This window comes from Marmota flaviventris, chromosome 8 (genome assembly GCF_047511675.1).
Source record: "Marmota flaviventris isolate mMarFla1 chromosome 8, mMarFla1.hap1, whole genome shotgun sequence".
NCBI classification, from domain to species: domain Eukaryota; kingdom Metazoa; phylum Chordata; class Mammalia; order Rodentia; family Sciuridae; genus Marmota; species Marmota flaviventris.
In genome coordinates, this window is record NC_092505.1 from 102,985,893 (window position 1) to 102,998,745 (window position 12,853).

The window sequence follows — 12,853 nt, forward strand, 5'->3', positions numbered from 1 at the left end:
CATACAAAAAATAAATAACATGACATTACAAATTGTACGTAAGTACAGAAGGTTCTTGAGCTCTCATTGATGTGGTGACCCTTCGATGACAATGAAGAGTTCTATATTTTGTTGGAAAACAAATTTTAAAATCTATTGTATTTAACTGAAAAAAAATAGTAAAACACTTCTCATGCCAGATGACTTTCCTTTTTCCACAAGTAAGAAAGGAATCAGAATGATTTATCACTATGTACAAAAACAACACAACCTGAAGCTATATGGATGTCCACTGCAGTGTCAACAGGTCCAGACTCACAGTGCATGCCCAGAGCTTCACTCCATAGCCTCAATGCCAAGAAAGGGGCATCAATAATTTTTTCCCAGTTGTTTGTTCTTTTATTACAATGCTACATATGTACAGTTGATAATTGAGAATTTGTACCCAATAACCATATAGTTAGAACCATATTCTAAGTTTTTTTTTTTTTTTTAATGGCAGGAACATCTTCAAATGCCTTGTCCCACCAACCACAAAGTGCACAGAGGATAGCAGGAGAGTGCCTTTTTATTTAAAAAGTGTTTGTAAATATATAAAACTTCCAGAGAGTTTCAGGATGCTCTAGACACCAAGGGCCACATCATGTAAACCACTGACAATTTCTAGAGCACTTTTGAGAGAGTACAATATGATCATGATCAAATTCTGTAATTGATCCTAATGAGAATAGGGAACACAGTGTTCCTATACTCTAAGGTATCTCCTCTTCTTCCTCTTCATCTTCTTCATCTTCCTCTTCCACCATTTCTGGGCAATGTTAGCAGGATCCTTTATGCCATCAAATTGTCCTTTAGACTTTAGAGTCAACAACTTCCTTCTCATATTTATCCTTCAAGTTTGCAGCCTTAGTGATGTATGGCTGCTTTTCACTGTCTTTTAAATTATACCACATCTCACCCAGCTTTTTTGTCACATCTCCAATAGAGATACCAGGATTTGTGGACTTAATCTTGGGGCAGAATTCTGAACAAAACAGGAAGAGTACAGATGGTAATCTTTTGGAGTAATTAGGGTCCTTTTTCTTCTTACTTCTCTTAGCTGGTCCATAATCATTCATTTCCAATCATAGCGTACTTTATCTGTCTTTGTCATTCATCAAATTTAGATATTGTCTTCCCAGATCTTTTCTTCTACTCTCAGAGACTTCTTGGAAAATTCTGCAAAGTTGACAGAAACTTCTTCAATTTTTCCATATGTTCTTCTCTGAATGCTGCACAAAGAAGGCATAAGCAGACATTTTGGCTTTTGTTTTGTGGGTTTACCTTTAGCCATCCTGATTGTATTGTTTGCTAGTCTCAATGAACTCTATCCTTAACTTCTCCTAACACTAATTGATTTATAAAATGCTGGACCCCACTAGTAATGCTATAGCAACAATTAACAAAACAGAAGTCATAGAAAATACCTATTGTTTGATTTTAAGCCAGATATACTTCATGATTACTTATTATCTTTATTTATAGAAACTTATGAGCCTATTGTTTATTGTGTCATATAACTTTGTAAATGTTCATCTAGGAATTAAGTACTTAATTTAGTGCTATATATTGCATGCATAGTTGGTTGCATTTATTGGGCTTCCCCCAATCCTGTGAGGCAAAGGAAATTAACAGGACCATCAAAAGCACATAAAATAACAGCTCTGCTGCTTCAGATTTATTCAGATAGATGTATAGACACGCATAATTTTAAAAAGCAAGGGAATAAACTATCTCAAACCAGAATGGCTCAATAGCAGAATCCACTCACAGTAGAGGAATGTCAGAGAAGGAATTTAGAAAGTTGATTGTTAAACTGATTTATGATATAAAAGGTAATGTAAGGAGTGAAATCACAGACAAGATACAAGAAGTGAAAGATCTCTTAAATACAGAAGTGGAAATTCTAAAGAAAAATCAGTCTGAAATTAAGGAATCAATAAAACAAATTAAAAATTCAATGGAAAGCATCACCAATAGACTAGACCACTTGGAATATAGATTTTCAGGCAACAAAGATGAAGTATGTAATCTTTAAAATAAAGGTGATCATAGAGAAAAGATGTTAAGAGACCACAAATATAATTTTCAAGAAATATGAGATATCATTAAAAGGCCAAAGATAACATTCATATGGATAGACAAAGTGGAAGATAAAATGCATAATCTTTTTAATGAAATAATAACAAAAATTTTCTAAATCTCAAGAATGAAATGAAAAATCCAATACAGGAAGCATACAGGACTCCAAATGTATATAATTTAAAAAGACACACTACTAAGCATATTATTATGACAATATGTAACAAACAGAATAAGAATAAAATTTGAAAAGCAGCTAGAAGAGGGAAAAAAAGACTGACCACATTTAGATGCAAACCAATCCAGATATCAGCTAATTTTTCAATCCAGACCCTAAAAGCTAGGAGGACTTGGAAAAATATATAAGAAGTTCTGAAAGCAAACAAACAAACAAACAAAAATGGATGTCTGCCATGAATACTATCTCTAGCAAAATTAAGCTTTATGTTTGAAGATGAAATAAAAATTAAAACACTAGAAAACAAAAATAATAAAAGGATCATAACTCAATATTTTAAAAGCTATATATGTTAAACCCAAGGACAACATCATTCCAAATGGAGAAAAATTGAAAACATTCAATCTAAAAAGAGGAACAAGATAGGGATACCTACTTTCCCCACTTCTATTCAATATAGTCCTTGAATCTCTAGCCAGAGAAAGAGGCAAAAGAATGAAATCAAAAGGATATAAGTAGAAAATGAAGAGCTAAAACTATCTCTGTTTGTCAATGATATGATCCTATATTTAGAAGACCCAAACCCCTTATCCATAAAACTTTTAAAATTTTAAATAAATTCAGCAATATAATAGGATATAAAATTAACACCAATGACGAATCAGCTGAAAAAAATTAGGAATATCATGCCTTTAACAATATCCTCAAAAAATAAAATTCTTGGGATCAATCTAAGAAAAGAGATGAAAGAACTCTACAGTGAAAATTACAGAAGACTAAGGAAATACATTGGAAGATCTTGCAAGATAGAAAGACTTCCTATATTCTTGGATAGGCATAATTAATATTGTCAAAAAAGCCATACTTAGCAAAAGTGCTATACAGACAGATTCAATGCAATTCCCATCAAAATTACAATGATGTTCTACATGAAATCAGAAAAAAATATTCACAAAATTTATTTGGTAAAGCAAGAGGCCCAGAAGAGCCAAAAAGAGTCTTAGCAAGAAAAGTGAAGCAGGTGGCATCACAACACTAGACCTAAAATTATACTACAGAGATATAGTTAATAAAAACAGCATGGCATTGGCACCAAAAATAGGCAAAAAGATGAATGGAACAGAAGACACAGAGACAAATCTTCAAAAATACATACTAGACAAATGCACCAATAATATACACTGGAGAAAAGACACCCTCTTCAACAAATCATGCTGGGAAACCTAGAAATTCATATGTAGTAAAATTAACCTTTTCTCTCTCTCACCCTGCAAAAAAATCAACTCAATGTGGATCAAGGACCTAGGTATTATATCAGAAACACTATACATACTAGAAGAAAAGGTAGGCTCAATGCTCCAATGTATTAGCTCAGAAACTGACTTCTTTATTAAGATGCCTAAAGCCAAGAAATAAAATCAATAATCGATAAATGGATGACATAAAACTGAATAGCTTTTTCAAAGAAAACATTCAAGAGCATGAAGAGAAAGCCTACGGAAGGGGAGAGATTCTTTGCCACTCTACCTCAGATAGAGCATTAATTTCCAGAATAAAAATATATAAAGAACTCAAAAACAACAAGAGAAACCAAACACACAAACACGCACACATACACACAAATATCCCGATCAATAAATAAGCAAAGGCACTTAAAAGACACTTCACAGAAGGAGAAATACAAATAACTAACAAGTAAATGAAAAAAAATGTTTAACATCCCTTGCAATTAGAGAAGTACAAATTAAAACTACACTGAGATTTTATCTCACTCCAGTCACAATGACCATTATTAAGAATACAGGTAACAATAAATATTGGTAAGATTATTGGGGAAAACATACACTTATACATTGCTTGTGGGACTGCAAATTGGCGAAACCACTATGGAAAGCAGTATGGAGATTCCTCAGGAAACTTGGAATGAGACCACTATTTGACCCAGGTGTCCCACTCCTTTGTATATATCCAAAGGCCCTAAAATCAGCTAATTACACTGAGGCATTATTATTATTATTATTATTATTATTATTATTATTATTATTACTATTTCAGTTTCTGATGGACCTTTATTTAATTTATTTATTTATATGCAGTGCTGAGAATCAAATCCAGTGCTTCACACATGCTTGGCAATCATTCTACCACTGAGCCACAACCCCAGCCCCACACAAATATTTATAGCAACTCAATTCACAATAGCTAAGCTATTGAACTAATGTACATACCTAATATAATAATGTACGTAACAGATAAGTGGATAAAGAAAACACAGCATATATACACAATAAAGAATTAGCCATAAAATAGAATGACTTTATGATATTTGCTAGGAAATGGATGGATATAGAGACTATCTTGCTAAGTAAAGTAATCTGGTCCCCAAAATCTATAGGTAAAAAGTTTAATCTTATATGTAGAAACTAACCCAAAGTAAGGGGGAGGGGGACTGATAAGAAGAATAGAAGTTCTGTAGATTGGACAATGGAAAGTGGAGAAAAGGAAGGGGATATAAGCAAAGGAAATACAGTGGAATGACTCTGACATGATTTTTCTATGTACATATATGAAAACAACACAGTGAGTCCCACTATAAGAATGGGACACTAACTAGAATAAGATATATTCCATGCTTATATCAAAATGGATTCTACTGTTATGTATAAATAAAAACAACCAATAAATTTTTTAAAAATGCCTCCTATATTAATAAACACTATCCATATAACTAAGGTGATTCAAAGTAATATAATACCTATACCAATTGGTCAATGAGCAGAGATTACTAAATGCCAGCCCAACTTGGACTAAATTTTTGCTTTAAATAATATATTTATTATCATTACTCAAAGGATTCCATATTTATCATTATGAAAACTCTTTCTCTATATGCTATTTGCCATTATTCTAGCAATCATTGTAAGATATTTTCAAATTGCTTTTTATTTTGCATTAAATTTTAATCGACAAAACAACAATGCACATGTCTGGGTACAGTGTGATATTTGGATAAATGTATACAACATGTAATGATTAGAAGAAGGTAACTGATATATCTGTCACCATAACATATATCATTTCTGAGTGTTGGGAATATTTGAAATTCTCTCTACTAGCTATTTTGAAGTATGCTATTAATTTTTGTCAAACATAATTACACTACTGTACTATAGAAAACTAGAAATTATTTCTCCTATTCAACTGTTCCCATGTAACCATTAATCATCCACTCTCCATCTGTCCCTGTTCCATCACTACTCAGTCTCTAGTAATCACTATTGTACTATCCACTAGTATGAAATCAACCTTTTCAGTTTCCACATATGTGCAAGAACATTCAAGATTTACTTTTCTGTGCCTAAATTATTTTATTGAATTTAATGTCCTTCAGTGTCAAACAGGTTGGTATAAATGAAAAGTTTTTTATGATTAAAGAATATTCCACTGTATTTATGTGTATGTGCATATAAAAGTGTGTGTGTGTATGTGTGTGTGTGTGTGTGTGTCCTTGATCAACCTAGGTATATATGGCATTTGGGGTATTTTGAATAGTGCTGCAGTAAACATTGGAGTGCAGATATCTCTTTAGCATAATGATTTTCTTTTTATGGATACATACTCAGGTATGGGATTGCTGGATGATGTGATAATTACATTTCTACTTTTATAAGGAAACTTTGTACTATTTTTTCTAAACACTTTGCTGATTTATATTCTCACATATGTTTTCCATATTCTTGCCAGGATGTGTCTTGTTTAGCCTTTTGATATTATCCATTCTAAGTAGGGTTAGACGACGTCTCACTCTGGTTTTGATATACATTCCCTTACGATTAGTGCTACTGAGGATTTTTATATACTAGTTCATGATTTGTTGTGAAGACTGGTGACTTGGATCATGGTCTTTGACTGCCTTGGAACTGTGGCTGTATTTTGCCCTGGGAACTTTCCATGCAAAGATGAGCATTGAGAGTGTCCAGAAGCTACGGTGATGCCCTACCGAGGGAGTTCTTTGAAAAGGTATGAAACAAGAAAAATCTTGACCTTGAGCTGAGACACCAGCTGCTGTAGATAGAGAATTCTGAGCATACCAAGACAACCACAATATCTTACAAGCATTGCAACCTTCAAGTCCACCTGCTTTACAGAAACTTTTCCACAAATAACCTTTTGATGGTAAAACTTATACAATAAATATGCTGTGCTAACTCTGGGTCGCTAATCCTCCATCAAAGGTCTGTGTCCCACCTGGTCCCAGCTTTCTTTTGGTAAATGTGTGTCTTTCTAACCACCCCCCCATTACCCCTCACCAGTCTTTAAGGTTTGGCCTTGTGGGCCACAGCAGCTGGCACTCATACAGGGACCAGACACAGGGGAACTTCAATGATTAGATTACGGGACACTCCTGAGGACATGCATCAGAAAAAGAAAGGTAAGGAGTATAAAATGTTTCTTCTGTGTGGAAGCGAACACAAAGTAAATATGGGACATGAAGTTTCCAAAAAGAGGAATCTTTACATACAAATGCTTAGACTAATTGCTTAAAGCTCAAGAAATAAAAAGAAAGAAAGAAAGGGGGGAAAAAAGGTTCTTCAGAGAAAACATAACCTATAGCACCACACCTTCAGAGACTGATTTTATAAAAGAAAAACAAAATAGTTAAAATGTTCTATGCCTGAGGTTTTGCCTCTCAAGTTCAAACATCAGCTTTCCTTACTTCTTAGCTTCTTCTAAATCTCCATCTCTCCTAGGCTTGCATATAAAATGTAAATTGCAGAGGCAATTATTCAGAACCAGTTTGAGACCAAAGGGGGAGAAAAGTGTTACTTTTAAATTCAAGCTGCTGTGGGACCTAAATGACTGGCTATCTCATCTGCTTTCACACTCTAAAACCCTTATTTCTTAACAAGTTTCTCCCTAAACACTATGACACAGGGAGTGAATTGGAATGATGTCATATACATAGACTTTACCTTAAAAGTCTTTACCTCAGGATTCAGGGTCTCATATTCTTTAAATATCTGGAATGACTGCAAGCTGACTCAAAAATACACTCTGATCCAAAAAAAGATGTTCTACATGTTCTTCTACTGGAGCATTTATGGCTGTGACATTCTTATACCTCCTATTTTATAAAATTATTTTTTAAATTTTTTTGTTCTAATCATTCATACATGAGAGCATTTGAATGCTCTTTAATTCATTGTACACAAATGGAGCACAATTTTTTTACTTCTCTGATTGTACCTAAAGTAGTATCTCACCATTCGGGCAATCACACATGTCCTTAGGGTAATGTTGTCCATCTCATTCTACCATCTTTCCTACCGCCATGCTTCTCTCCCCTCTCTTTACGCCATTCAAAGATCCTCCCCTCATCTCATCCCCCATACTTTGGATTAGCATCCACTTATCAGAGAAAGAATTCGGCCTTTGGGTTTTGAGAATTGGCTTACTTTGCTTAGCATGAAATTCTCTAACTCCATCCATTTACCTCTAAATGCCATAATTTTATTCTCCTTTACTGCTGAATAATATTCCATTGTGTATATATACCACAGTTTCTTTATTCATTCATCTTTTGTAGGGCACCTAGTTTGGTTAATCAGGGACAGTTTGGCTATTGTGAATTGTTCTGCTATCAACAATGATGTGGCTGTGTCCCTGTAGTATGTTGTTTTTAAGTCCTTTGGGTATAGACCAAGGAGTGGTATAGCTGGGTCAAATGGTAGTTCCATTCCAAGTTTTAAAAGGAATCTCCATACAATTTCCCAGATTGGCTGTACCAATTTGCAGTCTCACCAGCAATATGTAAGTGTGCATTTACCTCCACATCCTCGTCAATACTTATTGTTGTTTTTATTCTTGAAAACTGCCATTTTGACTAGAGTGAAATGAAATCTTAGTTTTGATTTGCATTTCTCTAATTGCTAGAGATGTTGAACATGTTTTCATATATTTGTTGATTGATTGTATATCATCTTCTGAGAAGTGTCTCTTCAGCTCCTTAGCCCATTTATTGATTGGGTTGTTTGTTTTTTGGTGTTAAGTTTTTTAAGTTCTGTATACATCCTGGAGATTAGTGTCTATCTGACATGAATGTGGCAAAAATTTGCTCCCAAAATGTATGCTTTCTCTTCACCTCATTTTTTTTTTCTGAAAAGAAGCTTTTTAGTTTGGATCCTTCCCATTTATTAATTCTTGATTTTATTTATTGTGCTTTAGGAGTTTTGTTAAGGAAATTGGAGCCTAATCTGACATGATGAAGATTTGGGCCTAATCTACTTATATTAGTTATAGGGTCTCTGGTGTAATTTCTAGGTACTTCATCCACTTTGAATTATTTTTGTGTATGGTAAGAGATAGGGATTGTATCATTTTGCAGCATATGGATTTCCAGCTCTCCCAGCACCATTTGTTGAAGAGGGTATCTTTTCTCCAATGTATGTTTTTGGTGCTTTTGTCTAGAATAAGAAAACTGGCTTTTTGTGGGTTCGTCTCTGTGTCTTCTATTGTGTACCATAGGTTTATATGTCTATTTTGGTGCCAATAGTATGTGGTTTTTGTTGCTATAGCTTTGTAGTACAATTTAAGGTCTAGTAGTGTGATGCCTCTTGCTTCATTTTTCTTGCTTAGCATTGCTTCGGCTATTCTGTCAGGTCTCTTATTTTTCCAAATTAATTTTATGATAATTTTCTGTATCTATAAAGAATGACTATGAGATTTTAATTAGAATCACATTGAATCTGTATAGCACTTTGGGTATTATGGACATTTTGACAATATTAATTCTGCCTATGCAGGACATGGGAGATATTTCCATCTTCTAAAGTCTCCTTCAATTTCTTTTTTTAGTGTTCTCTAGTTTTCTTTGTACAGTTCTTGCACTTCTTTTTAAAATTGATTCCCAGGTTTTTTTTTTTTAGGCTATTGTAAATGGGGTAGTTTCCTAATTTCTCTTTCAGAGGATTCATTACTGATGTATAGAAATTAATTTGATTTATGGGTATTTACATTGTTGAATTTTTTTGGATCCTCTATGTATGAATTATGTCATCTGCAAATAATGATAGTTTGAGTCCTTCTTTTCCTCTTCATATCTCCTTAATTTCTTTCATCTGTCTAATTGCTCTTGCTAGACTTTCAAAAACTATGTTAAATAGAAGTGGTGAAAGAGGGCCTCCCTGTCTTCATCCATTTTTTAGTGGGAATGCTTCCAAGTTTTTTTTTTTTCCATTTAGAATGACATTGGCCTTGGGTTTAGCATAGATAGCTTTTACAATGTTGAGGTGTATTTCTACTATCCCTAGTTTTTCTAGTGTTTTGAACATGCAAGGGTGATGTATTATGTCAAATGCTTTGTCTGCTTCAATTGATATAAGCACATGATTCTTATATTTAAGTCTATTGATGTGATGAATTATGTTTATTGATTTCTGTATGTTGAACCAACCTTGCAGCCCTAGGATGAACTCCACTTTGTTGAGAGCCACAGCCGAAGGGGCCCCAGCAAACTTCCAGCTGCCAGCAAACTTCCAGCTGCCGGCTGATGATTGGCTCACAGCGGCCCCAGCAACATCTAGCTGATTGGCTCCTCGGCCCCAGCAACATCTAGCTGATTGGCTCCTCTGCGGTGATGCTCATTGGGCTGTTTCCCTGCCCTTTCAGACCACGGAGCTGCTCATTGGGGGACTTTTTTGGCTCCGCCCACGTGACCCAGCCAATCGGCCTCAAGAGCAGGAGGATTGTGGGAGGTGGAGAGAAGCTTGTGTGGGAGAGAGAGGCTTGTGGAAAGCTGGTGGTGGCAGTTGAGGCTCTGAGGGTTTTTCCTGAGAGGCTGTTTTGTTTGGCGTGTGTGGTTCTAAAAATAAAGTTAGTTTCTTTTGACAAGTGGCTCCTGATTGTGCCCAGCCAGACTGCGGCACCACTTGATAATGATGCACAATTTTTAAATATGTCTTTGTATAATTTTCCAGATTTCATTGAGAATTTTTGCATCTAAGTTATTCAGGGATATTAGTCTGAAATTTTCATTACTTGATGTGTCTTTTTCTGGTTTTGGTATCATGATGATATTAGCCTCATAGGATGAGTTTGGAAGGGTTTCCTCCTTTTCCATTTCATGGAATAATTTGAGGAGTATTGGTATTAATTTTACTTTGTATGTCTTATAGACATTGGTTGAGAATCCATCTGGTCCTGGACTTTTCTTAGTTGGTAGGCTTTTAATGGTGTCTTCTACTTCCTTGTTTGAAATTGATCTCTTTAAATTGTGTATATGTCCTCCTGGCTCAGTTTTGGTAGATTATATGCCTCTAGAAATTCATCAGTGTCTTTGAGGTTTTCTATTTTACTGAAGTATAAATTTTTTAAATAGTTTCTAATTGTTTCCTGCATTTCAAGTGTCTGTTTTAATATTTCCTTTTTATCACGAATTTTAGTAATTTGAGTTTTTTACTCTCCTTTTCATTAGAGTGACTAAGGGTTAGTCAGTATTTTTTTTTAAAAAACAGCTTTTTGTTTTATCAATTTTTTGAATTGTTTCCTTTGTTTCAATTTCATTGATTTCAGCCCTGATTTTAACTATTTCCTCTCTTCTTCCACTTTTGTTGTTGGTTTGTTATTCTTTTTCTAGGGTTTTGAGATGTAATGTCAGATCATTTATTTTTTGATTTTTTTATTCTTTTATTGAATGAGCTTAATGAAATGAACTTTCCTCTTAGCACTGCCTTTATAGGATCCTAGTTATTTTGTTATGTTGTATTGCAGTTCTCATTTACTTCTAAGAATTTTTCATCTCCTGCCTGATATCTTCTGTTATTCATGTGTCATTCAGCAGCATATTATTCAGTCTCCAGATGTTGGAGTAGCTTCAACTTTTTTATTTTATCATTGATTTCTAATTTTATTCTGTTATGATCAGATAGAATGCAGGGTAGTATCTCTATTTTTTGTATTTGCTAAGACTTGTTTTGTGGCATAACATATGGTTAATTTTGAAGAAGGGTCCAGGTGCTGCTGATAAAAAAGTGTATTCACTCGTTGATGGATAGAATAGTCTATATATGTCTGTTAAGTCTAAATTATTGTTTTATTGAGTTCTATATTTCCTTTGTTTATTTTCCATTTGGAAGATCTAACCAGTGGTGAAAGAGGTTTGTTTAAATCACCCAGGATTATGGTTTTGTGGTCTATTTGATCCTTGAAGTTGAGAAGGTTTTGTTATAAAACATAAAGGGTTTATTATAAAACCCTATTCCATTGTTCGGGGCATAGATATTTATGATTGTGATAAATTGTTGATGTATGATTCCCTTGATTAGTATGAAATGTCCTTCGTTATTCTTTTTCACTAATGTTTATTTGAAATACACTTTATCTGATATGAGAATGGAAACCTCTACTTGTTCATATGGTCCATATGAGTGATACATTTTCCCGCATCCTTTCACCTTCAGTCTGTGGATGTTTTTCCCGGTGAGATGAGTCTCTTGAATGCAGTATATTGTTGGGTCTCTCTATCTCTATTTTTAATCTAATCTGCCAGTCTATGTCTTTTAATTGATGAGTTTAGACCATTCACATTCAAGGTTATTATTGAAACATGTTTTGTATTCCTGGTCATTTTGGTTTATTTTTGGTTTTTAAATTGACTTGGTTTCTCGATCTCTCTCTCTTTTTTTTTTTTTAGGCTGCCCTTTAGTGTAGTTCCTCTCTTTGCAGATTTTTCATGTTGTTTTTCATTTCCTCCTCATGAAGTACTTTGCTAGGAAGGTTCTGTAGTGTAGGCTTTCTTGTTGTAAATGCTTTTAACTTTTGTTTACCATGGAATTTTTTTTAAATTTTTGTCATCCAATCTGAAGCTTAATTTTGCTATATATAACACTCTTGGTTGGCATCCATTTTCTTTCAGGGCTTAGCATATGTTGTTCCAGGGTCTCCTCACCTTGAGGGTCTGGGTTGAAAAATCTTTTATGATGTTATAAGCCTATAGGGCTTCCCATTGTTGTTTCTGTGCTCCATGACTTTCTTTGGTTGCAAAAGGGAGGCATTTTCAATTCACTCCTTCTATAAACTCCTCCTGAAGAAGAGCATTAAATGTCTAAGAACCATTAGATGACATTCTTACCCTCCAGAGATAACTTTGGCTAACAGAGTAGATAAATATACACCAACTAGGTCATTTTTTTTTTCCTGTGGGTTATCAGATTTGGAAGTTTATAGTGGCAAAATAGGTCTTGCCTCTGTGTCTGAACTCTACAGGGTCTTTGGCATGAGGCAAAAAAAAGGACCTTGTTTATTGTGCCAATGATGCCAGCAGTAGATTTGACAAAATTATGTGCTGAGAGAAGGATTTTATGATCAAAAGAAACTCATAGGGAAATGTACCTAAAGCAAAAAAAAAAAAAAAAGTAGTTATTTTTTTTTCCTCTTTTTTATGGCATGGTGCTGGAGTTCTGTTTTCTCATACTCAGATGGTAGCTTTGTTATTAGTAGTTATGCCAGGCTTACCACTAGTCTGCATATTGAAATTATTGGAATGTTCATGTCATTCAGAGGACAACCTCATTGTCA

The 12,853-nt window shown here is 34.3% G+C and overlaps 1 pseudogene; it reads right to left on the bottom strand.

The window, feature by feature from the left end:
* Positions 1-731: 731 nt before the first annotated feature.
* On the bottom strand, positions 732-1,312 carry LOC139706670 (high mobility group protein B3 pseudogene; annotated as a pseudogene).
* Between the last annotated feature and the right edge of the window lie 11,541 nt (positions 1,313-12,853).